Here is a 17,508-nt window from a genome sequence, read left to right as displayed (position 1 = left end):
CTGGTTTGCATACACCACAGCGTCAGGCTCAGTTGGTACTGATTAGCCTGGAACACAGGATTTAACTTTGGTCTCTCCTTGTCTGCCCACTCAACCTTGTCTGCCCACTCAACTGCTCAAACTCTCAAAGCGGCTCAGATTACTTTGAAATCTGGAAGAATTGGGTGCTAGAGGAAAGGTATGCAGTATGAGTTATATTCTTAACCAGTGGGGCCCCTGTAGTTGGAAGGTTTGCCTCATGAGAGTGCAGTCAAATGGAGAGCTGAAACACATTAGTGTTTCTGTTTTCTCCGGTGGCCCTCTCATGAGAAAGCTACCCCCACCCCACCACCTTGGCCTGCAAGCCGTCATGAGGAGTGTGTTGGGCAGGGGCATAGCCATAATTGAGCGAAAGGGTTCAAAGAACACGGGCCTCAAGCTCCTGAGGGCCCTCCAGTCCATCCCTCCCTATTTTCTTCATTATCTCCCTCACTCTGGGGGACCGCCAGAGAGAGGGATGAACACGGGCCCCCTCTCCCCTAGCTACGCCCCTGGTGTTGGGTGTTTCTCACTGTTTTGCCCAAGTCTGCTAGCCTGGTTTACTCAAACCCTTGGTTATAGTTAACTAAATCTCAGGATCCTTTGCCTGCCTTAATATGCATATTCCCTCCTAGGATGTCAATAAGATCTGTTCCTGGAGTACTAGACAACCAGGTCCGGCCTTTTCATGGTCAGGCAACTAGTATCTTCCCTTGGAATTCTCGGGCATGTCCCTCGGTCTGGTCCCACCCCTCCCCCCCAGTCGCACTTTTTATACATTAAGATCAAAGAACTACACTCCACTGTTAACATCTGAGAGACTCAGGAATGGGGCTAAATCGGGTGTTAGGTCAATTAAAGGGCTCCTTGCACATGTATCTGTTCTTCTTTTATTTAAAACATGCTTTCTCCAATGCTGTTCCATCCCTTTAAATACAGGAACTGCAGGAACGCGGCATCCCTGCTGCCAAGCAGTGGCAGGAGAAACAAGGAGATAGCAGAGGGCGGGGCATCAGCTCTGATAGGCAGCCAGTGAGAAACACAGACACCCTATAACTGATGCAGTTATGGGCTGCTCTGAGCTGGCCTCTCTATGGTAGAAAGAGGAGTTTGCACATGAAACCCAGATTATGGCAGCAGCCAAATTCAGATGACACAATGCTGCTTTCTAACCTCAGGTTTCAGCAGTGAAACTCACTACAAACTGAGGGTTCAAATTAAGGTTTGGGAGCCAAAACAAAGCACGATTGGGTGAAGAAACTCACAAACACAAACTTTTGGCACACTTACTTCTGGTTTGGCATTATGTCCAAACGGGGCCTATATTTCCTGCAGCTGTCCTTATTTATTGTAATACTCTTCTTGTTGGTCTTCATTAATATCAACACCATCCTCTTGTTTCTATTATAAATGCCACTGCGGCCTTATTTTCTGTTCATGCCTTGAACACAACACTTTTGTTCTCCCACTCCTCTTCTGTATTAAATTTTAAACACTGACTGGTGTACCACACAGCAAAATGCAGGCAGTTGGGACACATCTGTAACCACTGCCTACAATGCTGCAGAACAGAGTGGTTGTGCTCCAATTTAAAGTTGTGCAAATGCAGTTGCACAACATGATGCCCATTATTTCTAAAGGGCGTCACCATTGCACAACTGAGTTTGTGCTACTCTGTTCTGCAACACCATTGGTGTTGGTTACACACATGCACCAACACAAACATTGTTCCAGCACAACAGCACAGATGGTGTTTTTTCTGCACCATATGCAAGCTAATGAGGTGGGTCTCACGATCACAGAGACCCGCCTGGGGAGGGTGAGCGGGGAGAGTGGGCTTAGCCCGCTCTACCCGCACACGAGCAGCAGTCTGCTCTGGGAGGCCGAAGCGGCTGCCCACACAACTTCTGGCTCCGTTATGGAGCGGGGGCTCATATGGGGGGGAGCGGGGGCTGATCAGCCCCCAGAAGCTCCAGCATGCCCTGCGCGAGCGTGCAGGGCATGCTGGAGAGACCCTCGGAGCTGGGAGGTGGCTTTTCGCCTCCCCTCTGGGGGTCTACTTGTTGCTTTTTTAAAAATTTATTGGTTTTTTACAATATCTTAACAATCCCGTTACATCTAATTAAGTAAATATTGACTTCCTGCTCATCAATCTGCACGATTCATTAACTATACAAGTCAACCATTGCTATAGTAATTCAAAACATATATCCTACGCATTGCAAACTCGATTTTACTCTACCCAACCTGCTATTATTACTAAATTTCAAACCCTGCTGAAAGGTCCTTATTAGAAAAATAGTTCTTTAGGTATAGTAAGAATGGTTTCCAATCTTCTTTAAAAGATTCCAAGTTTTCATCCTTTATCAGTACTGTAGGTTTTGCCATCTCAGCATATTCCAAAATTTTTATCAACCAATCTTCTTTTGAGGGCATTTCATTGCCCTTCCATTTCTGCGCATATACTATTCTGGCCACCGTGGTTGCATACATAAAAACTGTGGGGGTCTACTTGTGAGTAGCCACGGTGCGGAGCCACGCCACTGCAACTTATGATTGCTAAAACCAGGTTTGTGGAGCGCTCACTCTGCAAACCCGGGTTAAGTACCCGGCTACAGAAGTGGGTGACCTGCTTAGGAAACACCAAGCTCGCAGCCGAGCCCAGTGGTTCTCACGGCCTCCAAAAATCGGGCTAGGCTCCCTTAGCCCGATTTTTGCAGACCATGTGAATAGCCCCAATAGCTTCAAATCACTTCTTCACTTGCGCCTTATCTTTCAGCTATGTTTCTTCTCATCCTCTCCATGCTTCAGCACATACCTTCCTGCTTAGCCACAATTCACTTCTACTTTAGATCATGCTTGTCTTCTTTCTGTTCTGTTCATGCTTGTCTTCTTTGTGCCTCATCCTTTCCTCTAGGTCTGTTTCTGCAAAGCCTCCAACACACACTCCACGAGGCTGAGGTGTAAAGTAATTGAAATGGATAGAGGTTTGGAATTCTCTTCCTATTGCAATTCTTCATGCTACTACTTCCTCAAGGAGTGCCTAAAAGGGCAGATGACTGGACAACTGAAAAGCAGGCTTGGAAATGTTCTTCATCATCCATTTTTGTTAGGAGGCCTCAGTCAGAGAGCAGGTCCCTATCATCTGAAATGCTGTACAAGCCAGAGGAACAGGCCATTGTCAAGAACTCCTAGTCCACACTATAATAACAGGCCTGTAGAACAATATGATTGAAAGCCAAGACAAAGTGTCCTGCTCATTTTCTGAGACAAAAAACCCTCTATCCATTTCAATTACTTTACACCTCAGCCTCGTGGAGTGTGTGTTGGAGGCTTTGCAGAAACAGACCTAGAGGAAAGGATGAGGCAGCTGCCTTATTAATTAGCACTGAAAGGAAACAAAGAGCCATTTGTGGTACATGAATGAAATTATCTCTTAAGGGTATAACATCAATACTAGAATAATGAGCAGTGGGACCCAAAGAGAAGGTGCCAAAACACAGCACTAGGAAGACAGAGCCCTGCTCATTTTCCAGTGCAAATTGAAATAGACGTGAAAGAAAACCACATTGCCACCTTTAACATAAGAACTAAAACTTGTAATGGAAAAATGAAAGCAAAGTTGGAAGTGGACAGTGTCCTCGGCCTCCTCTGGCCCTAGTTGCCACCCTTGCTCATGTTCACCTCCTGTTCACCTACTGCCTGTTGCAGAGGCAGAAGGTGCACGCTGAGCAGCAGGACTCATTTGCAGCCACTTCCTGCTCACTGGGTGTTGTTGGAGGAGCGGGGAGAATGGTGCCTTCCAGCAGAGACTGCCCTCCCCCTACCCAGTGATATTTCCCCAAAGCCTTCAAGATGAATTAGGAGGTAAAGGAGAAGACAGAGGAGAGGGGAGAGTTGAGGAGAAGAGAGGGGAGGGTTGATGGGAGGAGAGCTGGTCTTGTGGTAGCAAGCATGAATTGTCCCCTTTGCTAAGCAGGACCCACCCTGGTTTGCATTTGAATGAGAGACTACATGTGAGTAATGTAAAGAAGTTGTTTCATTTCCAGTAAACACTGCAGTGATCTAAAAAAAGATTCGCAACAAACCTTCCCCCTTCTTTTCCATAAAGCAAATCCTCTTTCTTTCACACTCTCCCCCTGCCCCACCCCTGCTTTTCAACTCCCCCAGGCCTTTTGATATGGCGCTACCCTCATGGAGATGGGGAGATGCGTGGCTCATATGCTCTCTCAAAACTTCAGCTGGGTTTAAGAAGGCTCAAGCATTTCCTTCTGCTTCTCCTTGCAGATTTGTCCTCTTCCCTTCTGAAGAGAAAGGCAATGGAAATAGTTCACACATCCTCTCCCTTTTTTGCCACTGACTCTAGGGCCTGGTTCAGACATTTTTGGGGTCGACAGTCTTCTTATGAAGGGATGGGGGATTGATTCGGCATATCATGGCACTCTTTTTCAGCATGAGTATCAGGATAAGCAACTTTTGGCAGTTGTTGTTAAACTGCAACTTCCATCACCCCCAGCCACAATGTAATGTGACTGGGGATGATAGGATTTGTAGTTCAGCAACAGCTGAAGTGCCAAAGATTTCTTACACCTATAATGTAACCTGTAAGGTGGATAGATATGGATGGACCCTTAGATATGGACACCAGGTTTGCACAATCTTTGGGAATAAGCTCATAAGCTGAGCCTCCTAATAAATTACCTGCCTCATACATTACCTTATACAAATGATGAAATAGTGCATGTTGGCTTCTGTGACTTGTAAAGATTCTCACTAGCTCAAGAGCATGCAAACCAGTAGGGAAGCAACCACTGAGCTTATATTAGTTAAAGGAAATATTTATGAATGTTTTGCCAAAGCCGACAAAAACCAGGATGACATTTTGCCTTTTGGCCCAGCTAAGACTCACGGACTGGGAAGAATCAGAATAAAGTTTACTTCTCTTCAACAACTATGCTTGCTGCTACAGTGATCGAGAATGATCTGTGAATAAAGTTGTGGCATGGAAAATGAAGTGTTCAGTGTTTTCCATCTTTTTTTTTTCATCTAGAAGTTTTATACTTTTTCAAATTGAGCATATGAATCCATGTCCTTTTATTAAAAGTTACTACTGTTGATCATGACCATACCGAATTGATTTTACTAGCTTCCCATAACAGCAACTGAGCTGGCATTGCTTTAGACATTTTACTTCAGAAGAAATGTCAAGTATGCATTCGTCTCCCTGACCGCAGCTCAATTCAAACAAACTAGACTAGACATCTAATAATAAGTTATTCATTCTAAAATGGCTTCTCAATAGAACAGCACCTTCCTTGTCACTAGTATTTCATGCCAAATCCAAAAAGATATATTAGGGAAGGGGGACGCAAACTTTTTCCTTAGTTCGAAATGAGGCTATGCATTTTATCATATAAAACCACAGAGGAGCTTCAAGTGAAGTATGTCTACAAGTCGCTGTATTGGTTTTCATTTTCTTGTTCTTATTCTTCATACCACCAGGATTTTCTTATTATTGGAAGCAGGGGAACTACATAAGGTCCAACATTACAAAGCCTGAAAGTCAATTAGAACTAATTGTTTTGGGTTAGTCTATGAAAACAGAATGGTATGCTGTATTTACAGCTCACTGCCAAAGTAAAGAACAAAAAGGTAGCTTGCAGAGTTGTGTTTCTCATAGGAAAATTTATATTTAAAGCTTAATTCCAAGCAGACTTGGTGAAAAGATGTCCTAGAAGCACAATGTGAGGTCTAAAGCCATGGATACTTTGTGGGGGTGGTTTCCTTTTTTCTGCCTGCTGGAGGCCTCTGTTTCCCCCTAATATCTGATGACTTTAGAGTCACACAATTAAGACTGAAAGACTTAAGGAAAGTTCAAAAGCAAGACTCCTTCCACCAGACCACTGCACACACTCACACGCTTGGATCCAGTACGACAGCCTTTGTACTTCAAGCTGCCTCTGTGTGATATATTAAAGATGACACATCAGCCAGCTCCCAAAACAATACTTAGCATGAGCAAGAGACCCCTGGATGAGTTGAAGAAACAGCCAGCAAACTTTTAAAAACAACAACAAAAACCAGCAGTCAAAAACATCTGTCTAAAATGTTTCATTTATTAGTAATACAGGAGGCTCTCTTTATTTGCTGGGCTTCTGTTCCTGCCTATTTCCGCGGATAATGAACCTGCAAATAAAGAGATCTTAACCCTGTGGGGATTGGGGGGTTGGGTTCCTAAGCACACTGAAGTGTGCTTAAAATCACAAGCATAAGCAAGAGGAGCAGAAATAAGCACAGTACCTTGCTCTCCAGCAATGCCCCCCAAACTTCCAAATCCTCAGATTTTTGTTATTGTTCTTAGAGTGATGTGGGGGGTTTTGGGGGGGGGGGGAGAAGAGATTCAAAATGGCTCAGCACTATAAGATGGTGGCATGAAATTATATCAGAAGTCATTTCTGGCCACTCAAGAACCACAGATAGGTGAAAATAACCCTATTTTTCACCCCACAAATAAAGAAACAGGGTCTCTATGACCCAACCACAGATATGCAAAACTGCAGGAGCTGGGACCACAGATACCGAGGGCCACCTGTATAATATTCCCATAGAGAAAACAACGTTTTTTCTGTATTCTTTCTGCATCAGGACTGATTGAATGCCTGAATCGCAGAATTACTTTACCCAGCACAGGCGGATTAAAAGGAAACAAGACAAGGCCACCGGAGTGTATTATGCAGAAATTCAGCAGGCACAGTTCTGTGGGTGGGCCACAGGAACCGCTAACTAATGCCAGCATACAGTTTTGGAATTATTGCCCTGTGTGCCAACATTTATTACATTTGTTAAATTGACCCTTTAAAGGGTTTACATGCCCAAGTTTCTCCAAGGTTCTTTTTGACTGACTGAAGTTGTCACCACCCCTGTGTGAACTTTTCTGAACTTCTTTTCAGAAGAATATTGAGAGATCCTTCAAATTCTTGAAGGCTTCAGATTTTTTTCCTTCCTGTTTGTAGACAAACGATACATTTGCCAAATTACATCTTCATAGCCCATATGAAAGTAAGTTGGGATGTAGGTACAGTATTCCATATTATTATCCATCATATAAAAGATGCGTACATTTGAGTATTTTTAAGTGAAACAAACCTTCCATGAACACTCATCTTTCAAAAACAAAGGCCAAGGTAGCAACAGGACAGTTGAACACCATCACCATCACACATAGCATGCAGACTCTGACACAAAGCTGTACACCTTCTATATTCATTTCTTCACAAGTTTAGGAAATCAACCCGGATCTGAGAAGCATCAGGGCCTTTTCAGTGTGAGATCTAAGAGCCAATTAGACTTCATAGGGCTCTGCCCAATTCATTAACATACATGAATAACCACATCTTTTCCCTTCTCAATAAGGAGTACCAATCATGGACCACTAACCCTACTTTGGGGCTGGATAGAAGTTACAAGAGGCCTAAGAGTAATGGGAGAGCTTAAAGTAGGCCTAAAGCTTTTTAGCCTACAAGCTAACTTGGTAGTGCTCTGGTGCAATGCTGGTAGCTCTGCGCTCAGCTGCAGGGTGACGTGAGATACTACAGTGTTAGTACACTGTAAAGTACTAACAGAGATACTACAGAGGTAAGGCACAAAATGCTGCCTTGCCCCACAACCCTGGTGGGGGCCAGCTCTCTTTCAAAGCCAAACACTGAATATGGCATGTGGGGGGAGGCCAGCAGCCTCCTCTTCTATCCTTGTGCTTCTTGTAAGCCTTGCAAGTCTTGCAAGAAGAGGTTCACCTTGCAAAACTTGCAAGGCTCAGATCAGTCCCAAGGAGCTAGATGGCAGCCCCATGAAAGGGCCATCCCCCTTCACCCACAATCCTAGCTGTATACTAACCCCGTCACCAACTTGACCTTCCCATAGCAGGAGATTACAGAAGGCTAAGGAACCCCAGTTTCAGCTTCTGTTCCAGTCTTCCTCCAGTCCTCCAGTTCCTATTATCATCAGCAGTTGCCTCATTGGTTCAGCCAAGTGTGATCTCTTTCCAGAATCTGCCTTGGGCTTTGACCGTCATCCAGCCAAGACTTAAAGTGATCCCCAAGATCAAGAATGCAATAAACTTATCTTGGTTTTTGGAAGCTACAGAAAGAGGAAGGAAGTTGCTACCAAGAAACACCACACCAGCAAAATGGTAGCAAAAGCATGGCTTTACTAAAATGTTTCCAGATGGTTCAAGGAAAGCAGGGCTGCAACAAGTAACTGTTGGGTCCTGGATAGTCCCCAATCTGAGCAGCTAAGGAGTTATACAACTTTAACATTTTCACCTGAACTGACACACACAATTCTTCCATAAGTAGACACATGGATTAGATGATACACCAGTTTGATTTTAGGAAGAAAATAGGACAATAAACAGAACTGTGCCTGCACAGTAATGACATATTTTGGCACATACCACAATGAACAAAAGGTTTAAAATCTTTAAGGAGTGCAATAATTCCATCTCATTTGTATCCTCTACATGAGAATCCATGCCTACCTTAACTCACGGAAAGCGAGTGAGCCACAACAGAGAAACTTTTTTTTTTTTACTTCCCAAGTCTATCAGTCAATCTAACAAGGATGGGCATTTGTCCATCCAACTATAGTATAGCATTAGATTTTTTACTTGTGAAGCCTTCCTTAGGGTGCTTCTAGTCAGACAAAGAGTCACAGAGATCCTTTTCATTCACACACACAAACTCAGGACACACAATCTCAGACAGGGAGGGAAGAAAGCGGACTCTCAAGGGTATGAGAGATATCTATCCGAGCACAGCCCCACTTGTAAATAGGGGAAGTTACTAGGCAAGAGGAGAAAAAATAGAGGCAGATATAGCAGTGCCCCCAGCTCTGCAGGCTCACCCTCTTCCACTGCTCACCATCTCCATTCCGATTACAAGAAGAGTAGGGATGTGTGAATTGGTTCAGGGGGTTGGCAGTTTGGTTCGGGGTTGAACCGAACCCCCACTGGTTCCGTCTGGACTGGAACCGAACCCCAGCAGCAGTCCACAATTTCCTAAAGGCCACAGGGGTGGAAGCAAGTGCAAGCTTCCAACACAAAACTTGGCATTCTAAGGAGCCTAAAATGTACCATGAATGTCACTTTCTCTTACGAATCACGAAGTTGCAGTAAGTTTTCTATCCCTGTTCTACCAACTTGAAAGAAGGCTTTGAGGACAGTATCTATCAGGAATTTTGAGGGGAAAGATGGAAAGGAGACATTTGTTTCTTCTTCTTCTTCTCTCAATCTGCCCCCCCCCCTCAATTTTCTTTCCTCCACTTCAGACAGGTGCATCACGTGGTAAGAGTGTGGCATTTGGATTGTTGTGTGCCTCCAGTGAAGGGGGGGCAGGATTTGGCATCCTGCCTCAGGTGCCTGAAGACCTTGGATCACCCCAAATGTGAATAATGCAAGTGTGAGGAAAGTACAGGCTGGATGATGATGTCTTGTGAAGCCTCCAAAAAGAATGAGTGAACCAAGTGTGGCAATTCTAAATTAGTAAACACCCCATCTGGAAGTGCCCATAATTTCTTTAATGTTTCCCAGCAAGACAAAACATGGAAAATGCTTCACCAGGGAAAGATACCAGAGAAGACAGTGGAGCATGTGTGCAATTTAGGTTAAAGAACAGAAAACTTCCATATATAGACGAGCCCTTATTGGCATTCCAAGTATTTAGTATTTAGCACACATCCATACCCACTAAAACCAGATTTGCAGAAATTGCCGATTCTGGTGTGACTACCCATAACTGGGCTGCACAGTGTCCCTTCCACTATCTTTTGAAGCAAAGTATTTATTAACTAAAGAAAAGTGGAGAGAAAATATGGAAAAGAAAAGAGAGTAGAGTAGGATGGACAGTTAAACAACAGGAAAAGAGGAAGCAAAGACAGAAACACAGTTAAAAACAAACAAACAAGTTTACAGTCTGAGGTTAAAGGTAGGTCCAAAATGTTAAAAAGACCAAATATTGCTGCCTTAAAATATGCAACACATACATCAAATCTTAAGGGGAAAATTGCACTCTGCTTACCAGAATCCCATAAGCTACTACCAATATTGAGTCCCAAATACTACTGTACAAAACTACAAACTGGGAGTATCATCATAGTCTGTTAAGGTCAGTAAAGGCACGATCATTGCTAACAAAGCTTTTCCATTCTGGGAGCTGGTCTTTCAGAACATTGGTTGTGACCAAGTTTCTTGTCATCTCTCTCTACTTGGGTAACATCTAGACCGGGGCGTAACTATAATAAGGCAAGGGGAGACAGTTGTCTGGGGGCCCACTGCCTTGGGGGGGGGCAGAGGCAAGTCACATGACTGACTCCCCCAGCCGTGCACCCGCCCTGGCTTCCTTCAGTTGTATTCATCCTCCAAAATTGATGTGAGTGTTAAGACCTGGAGCTACTAGAACAGCATGTCTTTCTCTAGTATCATTAAATGATTTGCATCATCCACGATTTACAAAACCTTTTAAAAAATAATTTAGGATGATGCTCTGTGTTACCACTATTCAACCTCATTTAAGATTTCTTTGCTTCATGAGCCGAGCTTCAGTGAGGGGGGTGCCACTTTAAAATCTTGTCTCTGGGCCCACTCCAACCTTGCTACACCCCTAATCTAGACAACATTAGTCACAACTGAGTTCCATTGAAATCAACAGAACTTAAGTTAGTCATCCTGAAAAATTTCTCTCATTGATTTCAGTGGTACTTAGTGGACTAACTGACCTTGATGTTGCCCTGTGAGTCCAGTACAAGCCATTGTGAAGTTGTTCACATCTCTTCAAAAATAGTCATGCATATGCAGTTTTGAGAGGGTCCCAAATGCATACAGAATGATTCAGTGTCAAGTACTATTGAATACTATTGCTGAGCAGGTACTCTTGAGGCACTGGTGAAAGCTGTTGCCTACTCAGAGGAGTCTGGCATGATGCTGATTAACACCCTCCTTTGAAACAGCTTCATGGCACCTTAACTTGGCACATTAAAGGTCACAAAAGTTTGCAACATTTTAAGGGGAAACATACAAGTAAAGCTACGATGAGTTCCCAAAAACAATCTCTCACAACCAGCCAGCATAATAATTACAGTGGCCACATACAGATCCCAAAATGGTGTGTTCTTACAATGGAGTAACTGTTCCATATCAAAAGCAAATGAGCATATTCAGTTTGACCACAGAATTACTGTCACAATGAAATATTACTCTATAATTAAATGTGCATTTGGCAAGCCACACTTTTTAAACCTGCCATTTTTTCCTCTCTGATGGTCTGTTCAGTTTGCATCCATATGCCTCTTATTTTGCCTTGTTCAAAGGGCTCAAAGCTTTATTCCTGAATTTCTTCACTATTCTCCAAACCAATGTTCTACAGGAAGACTTTCTTCATTAGGGCTGCAAAATCCCTGTAATTTTTTTCATCTATGTGTGGAATAAGTTTTGTTCTGGGTGGCAGTATCAAAGCATTCTGTGTGCACATGCTTTCAGAGTGGGGCCTTCCTGATTCAACCTGAGCGGGATCTAAAATTAACTGAGCAGACATCAAAAAACTTGTGTGTGCATTTGCACATGCGCCTTTGGGGGAACACCGGCTGTAAGAATACCTTAAAAATACAAGGCTGGTTTGCACATGTCGTAATTAAAAGTGAGAGCCCCAAAGCCTTCCTCCCCCAGCATGCCTTTCTGCCCCCACATTCTAATTTGGGAGTCAGTGTCTGAAACGCCCAAGTAATGCAGTTCTACTACTATTTTAAAGCAGTATTCGAACTGGGCAACAATCTGACCTCCAAAATGAGTCTACAGGGCAGAACAGTGTGGTGGGTGGGATATATGTGCCCTCAGCTTTAACCATGTGGTAGGCAGAGCCAGTTGGATTAACCATCTGATGCTGCTCATATACTATGAGTACAATACCAAGAAATGTAAACACACCTAACCTCGAGCCTCAATCTGAACCGTGAATATCTCTCCGTTTTTCTCATATCTCTCTCCCTTCCCCTCCTGTCTCTTTTCTCTTCTCTTTCACGCACCCTGTTCACCACACTGCTCACAGCTATGGCAGCATTTATCTGAAGGGGAAAACACCGTAACTATGATAGAGGGCATTTCCATGATCAAGACCAGCTTCTGGATCACAACAACACCCGCCATCATGGTTACGATGTTTTCATCTTCAGGGCTTCGGAGCCGCTTTTGGCACTGTACACAATTGCTGCAGTGTTTTTAACAACATCTGAACAGGACTCAGATTTCATCCCATTACGTCTGCCACAGCACAGGGCCCACAGCACTCTTAAATTCATCAGATTGATAATTTATTTAAAATATTTGCTTTAGCGAGGTAGCCCATTCTATCTCCAAATGTTTCCTCAGACTGAGAAGACTGTCAGTGATACTGAACAGTTGAATATGATATGACTAGACAGGCAGATAGACAAAATAATTGTGCAGGAAACATGTCATGTGGAAGGACTGCCACATAGGCGATCTGAAAAATATGAGTAAGTAGCTGCATTCTAGGATGTGGTAAGCTGCAGTCTTACCCCATAGGGCACTTTGACACAGCTTCATATGCTCACATCACTCTTCAGGTGAATTGTTTTACCATGAAGATACAAATTAAAAGAAATAATTTCTTATAGATCAGTTTACCAATGTTCCTAGCATTCTGGGCACAGCATCTTTCACCTCTAAACAAGCAATCAGCAGACTCTCTAACAAAAGAGGTTCAGAAAACTATGGCTTATCACTCCCCACACACACATCTCCCTCACAAGGCACTCCTCACCCCCATCAGGTTTACTTTCAGTTTCAGAAACAGAAACTGAAGTGCTTACATGACCACCTACACAGAGGCAATTTAGGAAGGAGGGAGTTTGTACACCCAGGCCCAATAAGGACAAGACATGTGTGAATGGATGAACTCGGGCCACTTTTATTAATAAATTACAAAAACCTGCAATGAGGTATTTACAGTTAGAGTGCTGGTACCCCCTCTGTGGGTCAGCCTCATAAGGAGAACAGCCCACCACAAGGTGAAGGACTGGGTGTTGATTCAGCGTGGTGCCAAGTCCAGAAGTCACCACAACCGTGGGGCTTTAACCCCGCTGAGGGAAGGCCAACCAACCCCCATCCCCATCCGGGCCGCACAACCTTGAGTAGTGGGTGCTAGCCAGCTTCCGAATAGGGGCGGTTCCCAGCTCAACGGCCACAAAGCCTGCAAGGCCCCGTTCCTCATCTTGCCTACTCAGCTTAAATGGTCCTCCAGATCAGACACCGAACCTAGACCACCTACCCCAACCCACACTTACCTGCAAAGTGATCAAACATGCAACAATGACAACCTAACAAGTCAGTGAGAAGTAAATGAAAAAAGGCCACACCAGAGCCAATAAGGTGCAACCCCAAAAATTCCTACTTGGCCCCCAAAGGTGACCGGATAACCCTCAATGAACTAGGGTGGGAGGGATGGGTGTTTTGGCCATAGAGCAACTGCGAGTAAACAGAAGGGAGCTGGCCACTTATGCAGGAGCTCCCATGCTCCCATTGGCTGGGAGGCACAACTCCACCCCGCCTACCCGCACTAGTGGGATGCAGCAGCAGGGAGTGGTTTTGCTGCCCTCTCACCTGTGTGTCACTTTTGTTCTTAAAATTGGGCTCCACCCATGATTTCTATGTGATGGGGCAGATCTGCATGTAAGAGATGGGTCTGCTGTCATCACATTTAGTTTGATCCTGGCAGAGATCACCCATGGCAGAAGAACCTGGAACAAAACGGTTTAGGGTCATCGCTTTAAGCACAACTTGGCTTTCTAAATAGCAAATTGCAGTCAGACTGGCCCCTGCAGATCAGCACCATTGGCAGGACAGGGGAGCTCAACCTGGTCCCCACCATGCTCCCAGTCTGCATTAGACATCCCCCATGGCACCAATCTGGATCAGCCAAATGATCCAGGCAAGTGAGAGCCTTAAATATCCATCTGTTTATCCTGGCTTTTAATTATATCTAGTTTACATTTTAATTTTAATCTGGTTTAAATGTTGTTATTTTTAATTTTAATTGTTTTATTATGTGTTTTTTATTTTAATATAAACCTCCCTGAGCCACTTTAGAAAGGGTGGTATATAAATAGAATAGAATAAAATAAAATAAAATAAATTCAAAATCAAAATCAATGGATTCTCAGCAAAGAGTAGCTGCAGGGGGGTCCCAATCCAGACCACAACTGGCGTCGTCCAAAGCCCTCCTGTCCACGATGTCATGGTCATCATCTGCAAAGGGCCAATTGGGCTGCTATTTAACATTTTTTTAAAACATGTGCTTAAAGCAGCTTCTAGTTTGACCCTCATATGACCCCTGTTTTTCTCCTTTACTTTCCCTGGTATGAAACAACAATCCCATAATGCAACCAGCATTAAGCCAAGTCCTGCTCTTTTTTCCTTGCGTCAGCCTTCTTCCAATTATGTGCCAGTCTGTCATCCAAATGAGCTCAATTGCCCCTTTGTCTCTGCAGGTACAGCTAGCCCTGGTACAAAGGCGCTCCATCTTCAAAATTGCCATTGTCTCAGTTTGTTTATTGTGAGCATTATTGGAGCCCTGCAGCTTCTGGTGACTAACACTGCTAAGCATCACTATGACACTTCCCATCTCCAGTAAGGGCATTAAAGAAAAATAACTGCTCAGTGCTTCTTTGTGCAAGAACAAACTGAAACCAAAATGCCAGAATTAACAATGTAAATGAAGTTGCTAAGCCAATGGTTGGTCTGTCCTCCCATTTCCTTTTCTGTCTCATGATTCTCAGTGGAACTCATGAACAGTCTCCGTCAAAGAGTTCAGCTGACCATATGCATCAACTGTCCCTATTTAACAAGTCTATTCCCTAGTTCCTGACACTCATCCCAGGTAAAACAATATCTTTGACTTTCTAATATTTCCCTATTTTTGCCGTTGGAGGGGGGTGTAACTCTGAGTGTAATCAGAGTTCAGTAGTACTTATTCCAAGATAATTGTGCAAGAGATCACACCCACAATTAGTGTAATCAGAGTTCAGTAGTACTTATTCCAAGATAATTGTGCAAGACCACACCCACAATTATGCATCCTAGGATTAAAAGGTGTCAAGGCAACCACTCTTGTTTTACCAAAGGTAGTAATCCTATGCACACTTACTTCTAAATAAACATGCATATGACCAGGTTGCAAGCACCCATTCCATTAAACATCATCTATATCCACATGTAGGTATATGTATGTAAAGTTGTTTTACTAACGTACTGTGTAATTTAAGCCATTACAGGTCACAGCAAACACAGTGTACAGCAAGCACAGAAGAACCTTTACTCATGTGTAATGAAGGGAAGATGAGGGTGGAGTGGGGTAAAAAGCAGCAATTCTTGATGTGAGGGTAGGAAGTAAACCCCAGACTCCCCCCACCCCATACACACACGCTATGATGAGTAAGAGTGTGCAGAATGTTTCGACTATGAAACGTTTTGACTCGTAATGGGCTATTTTGAGTGTTTCAAGCTCAAAACAGAACATCCTTTAAATAAAGGACCTGTTTTGAGTTCAGAGCAGAACCACCCCGTTTTGATCAAAACACTTCAACATTTTGCAGAACCACCCCGTTTTGATCAAAACACTTCAACATTTTGAGTGCCATTTTGGAGGCCTATTGTCCCCTTGCTGATTGCTTTTTTAGTACTAGTTTCCGATGAGCTTCTGATCTCCTTGCTTCTTGGTTAGCTTGTTATCGTACAAAGCAAGTATTGTCATGGGCAACTGTGCCCCTATTGGCTGAGGGGAGGGAGGATGGAGGGAGGGACACAAAAGGAGGAAATTTCAAAATGTATTCAAAGGGACTGGGATGCAGAAAAAGAGCCCTTATAGTGTTCCTCCCTGGAAGAAGATAATACATCAGGAGGAGGAATCAAGGATGGTTTGGTTTTGTGGTTTTCTTTTCTCAGCCCTGAGTATAATATGCTGTGCTATTGCTGCTATAACTATCTGGTGGTTTTGCTGGATCTTAGATTGACGAAAGCAGAACTTGGGTGCCTGCCTGCCTTCCTTGAGTTGTGTTTTGTTTTTGTTTGTGAGAGTAGTGTTGGGGAGAGAAATGGACAGTGAAAGCTCTGTGTCTGTGTGTGTGTAATATTTCTTGGTGATGGATGTGATGAGCTCCATGTCTGGCCTTAAGACTAACTTGTGCTTCAGTCACGGCTCTGGTCTCCTCTGCAATCTGCATTGCAAAGTGTACTCAGTCAAAATGTGGCTGAAGATGCTCAAGTAGAGCTTATGGCTATGCTTGCGGCTAAGGTGCTGCAGTGGCAGGTGTTGCAATGCTAGGAAATAAGTAATAATTGTGTATGAGAGAGCAACTTGTGCCAGTGATGTTACTGCAGAGCAGGCTCTGTGGCTGGCAGTGGATTGTGGGTCAGTGATTCTTTTTTTTTGGCTGTGTTTAAACTGTGTTTGAAATGTGTGTTCTGTGTTGGAGAGGAGATTTCCTTTTACTGTGTGCTTCTGCACTGTTTTTCAAGGCAGGGTTGCAAAATGCATTGCAAATTGCAGTGCAAAACTTGTGTGTGCACTCTGTGAGTGCAGCTTGTTCCAGCCATTGGGAACAATGGGGGTACTCAAAACACCCCATTGTCCCCTATGGGTAGCTCCTAGGGACACCTAAGTGGGTTGTGGGCTAAGGTATGCACCTAACACCCAACCCACAAAAATAAATAGGCAAGTGGGCAATTTTTAATTTTTCCTAACCTTTCCCCAAAACTCCCATAGAACCCTACAGGGGCTTGGGGTAAACATTTATTTAAAATCACCTGCTTGCCCATTTATTTCTTGAGTTGGGTGGTAGGTAGCACCCATCATTCCCTACCACCCAACCCACTTTGGTGTCCTTATGAGCTACCCATGGGGAACAATGGGGTGTTTCATCATTGTTCCCTATGACCAAACACTCAAAATGTTTCAAGCTTCTTTCATTGAAACAACTGGTTTGACCGCTGTTTTCGGTGAAATGTTTTGGCCATGGAACGCTTCAGAAATTTGCATGTCATCTTTGTGCAGGAACCATGCTAATCTTCTCTGTATAGTTTCAATTTTAGTATATGTGCTGCCAAAGCGAGCTGTGAAATTTGTTTCATGCACGCACCTAATAATGAGTGCAAGGAGGCTACCTGACACCTATAGGTATAAAACTGAATGCTAACTAGGCATACCTTAAACCTGTCATTGGAAGAAACCTTAACTTGAAAATGGACCACAAGTCCATTATCTTTTTAACTCTAAAAATTAGTTGCAGGAGGTGCAAATCTAGGCTGAGCATGTGGCACACAACGAGAGAGAACTCAACACTTTCACCTTACACTGTTTCCCCATTTCCCCCCAAAGTGGCAGTTTTCCTCACCACTTTGAGAAAAGGATTTTCAGCATGAAAATG

General features: G+C 43.7%; 1 non-coding gene across 1 annotated transcript; it reads right to left on the bottom strand.

The window, feature by feature from the left end:
- Nucleotides 1–17,090: 17,090 nt before the first annotated feature.
- On the bottom strand, nucleotides 17,091–17,193 carry LOC128352658 (U6 spliceosomal RNA). The gene has a single exon (XR_008320557.1). It is a non-coding gene; the product is annotated as a U6 spliceosomal RNA (small nuclear RNA).
- Between the last annotated feature and the right edge of the window lie 315 nt (nucleotides 17,194–17,508).

Source organism: Hemicordylus capensis, chromosome 3 (genome assembly GCF_027244095.1).
Source record: "Hemicordylus capensis ecotype Gifberg chromosome 3, rHemCap1.1.pri, whole genome shotgun sequence".
Taxonomy (NCBI): Eukaryota; Metazoa; Chordata; class Lepidosauria; order Squamata; family Cordylidae; genus Hemicordylus; species Hemicordylus capensis.
Note: the sequence above shows the minus strand (reverse complement) of the source record. Positions and strands in the feature narration are given on the sequence as shown.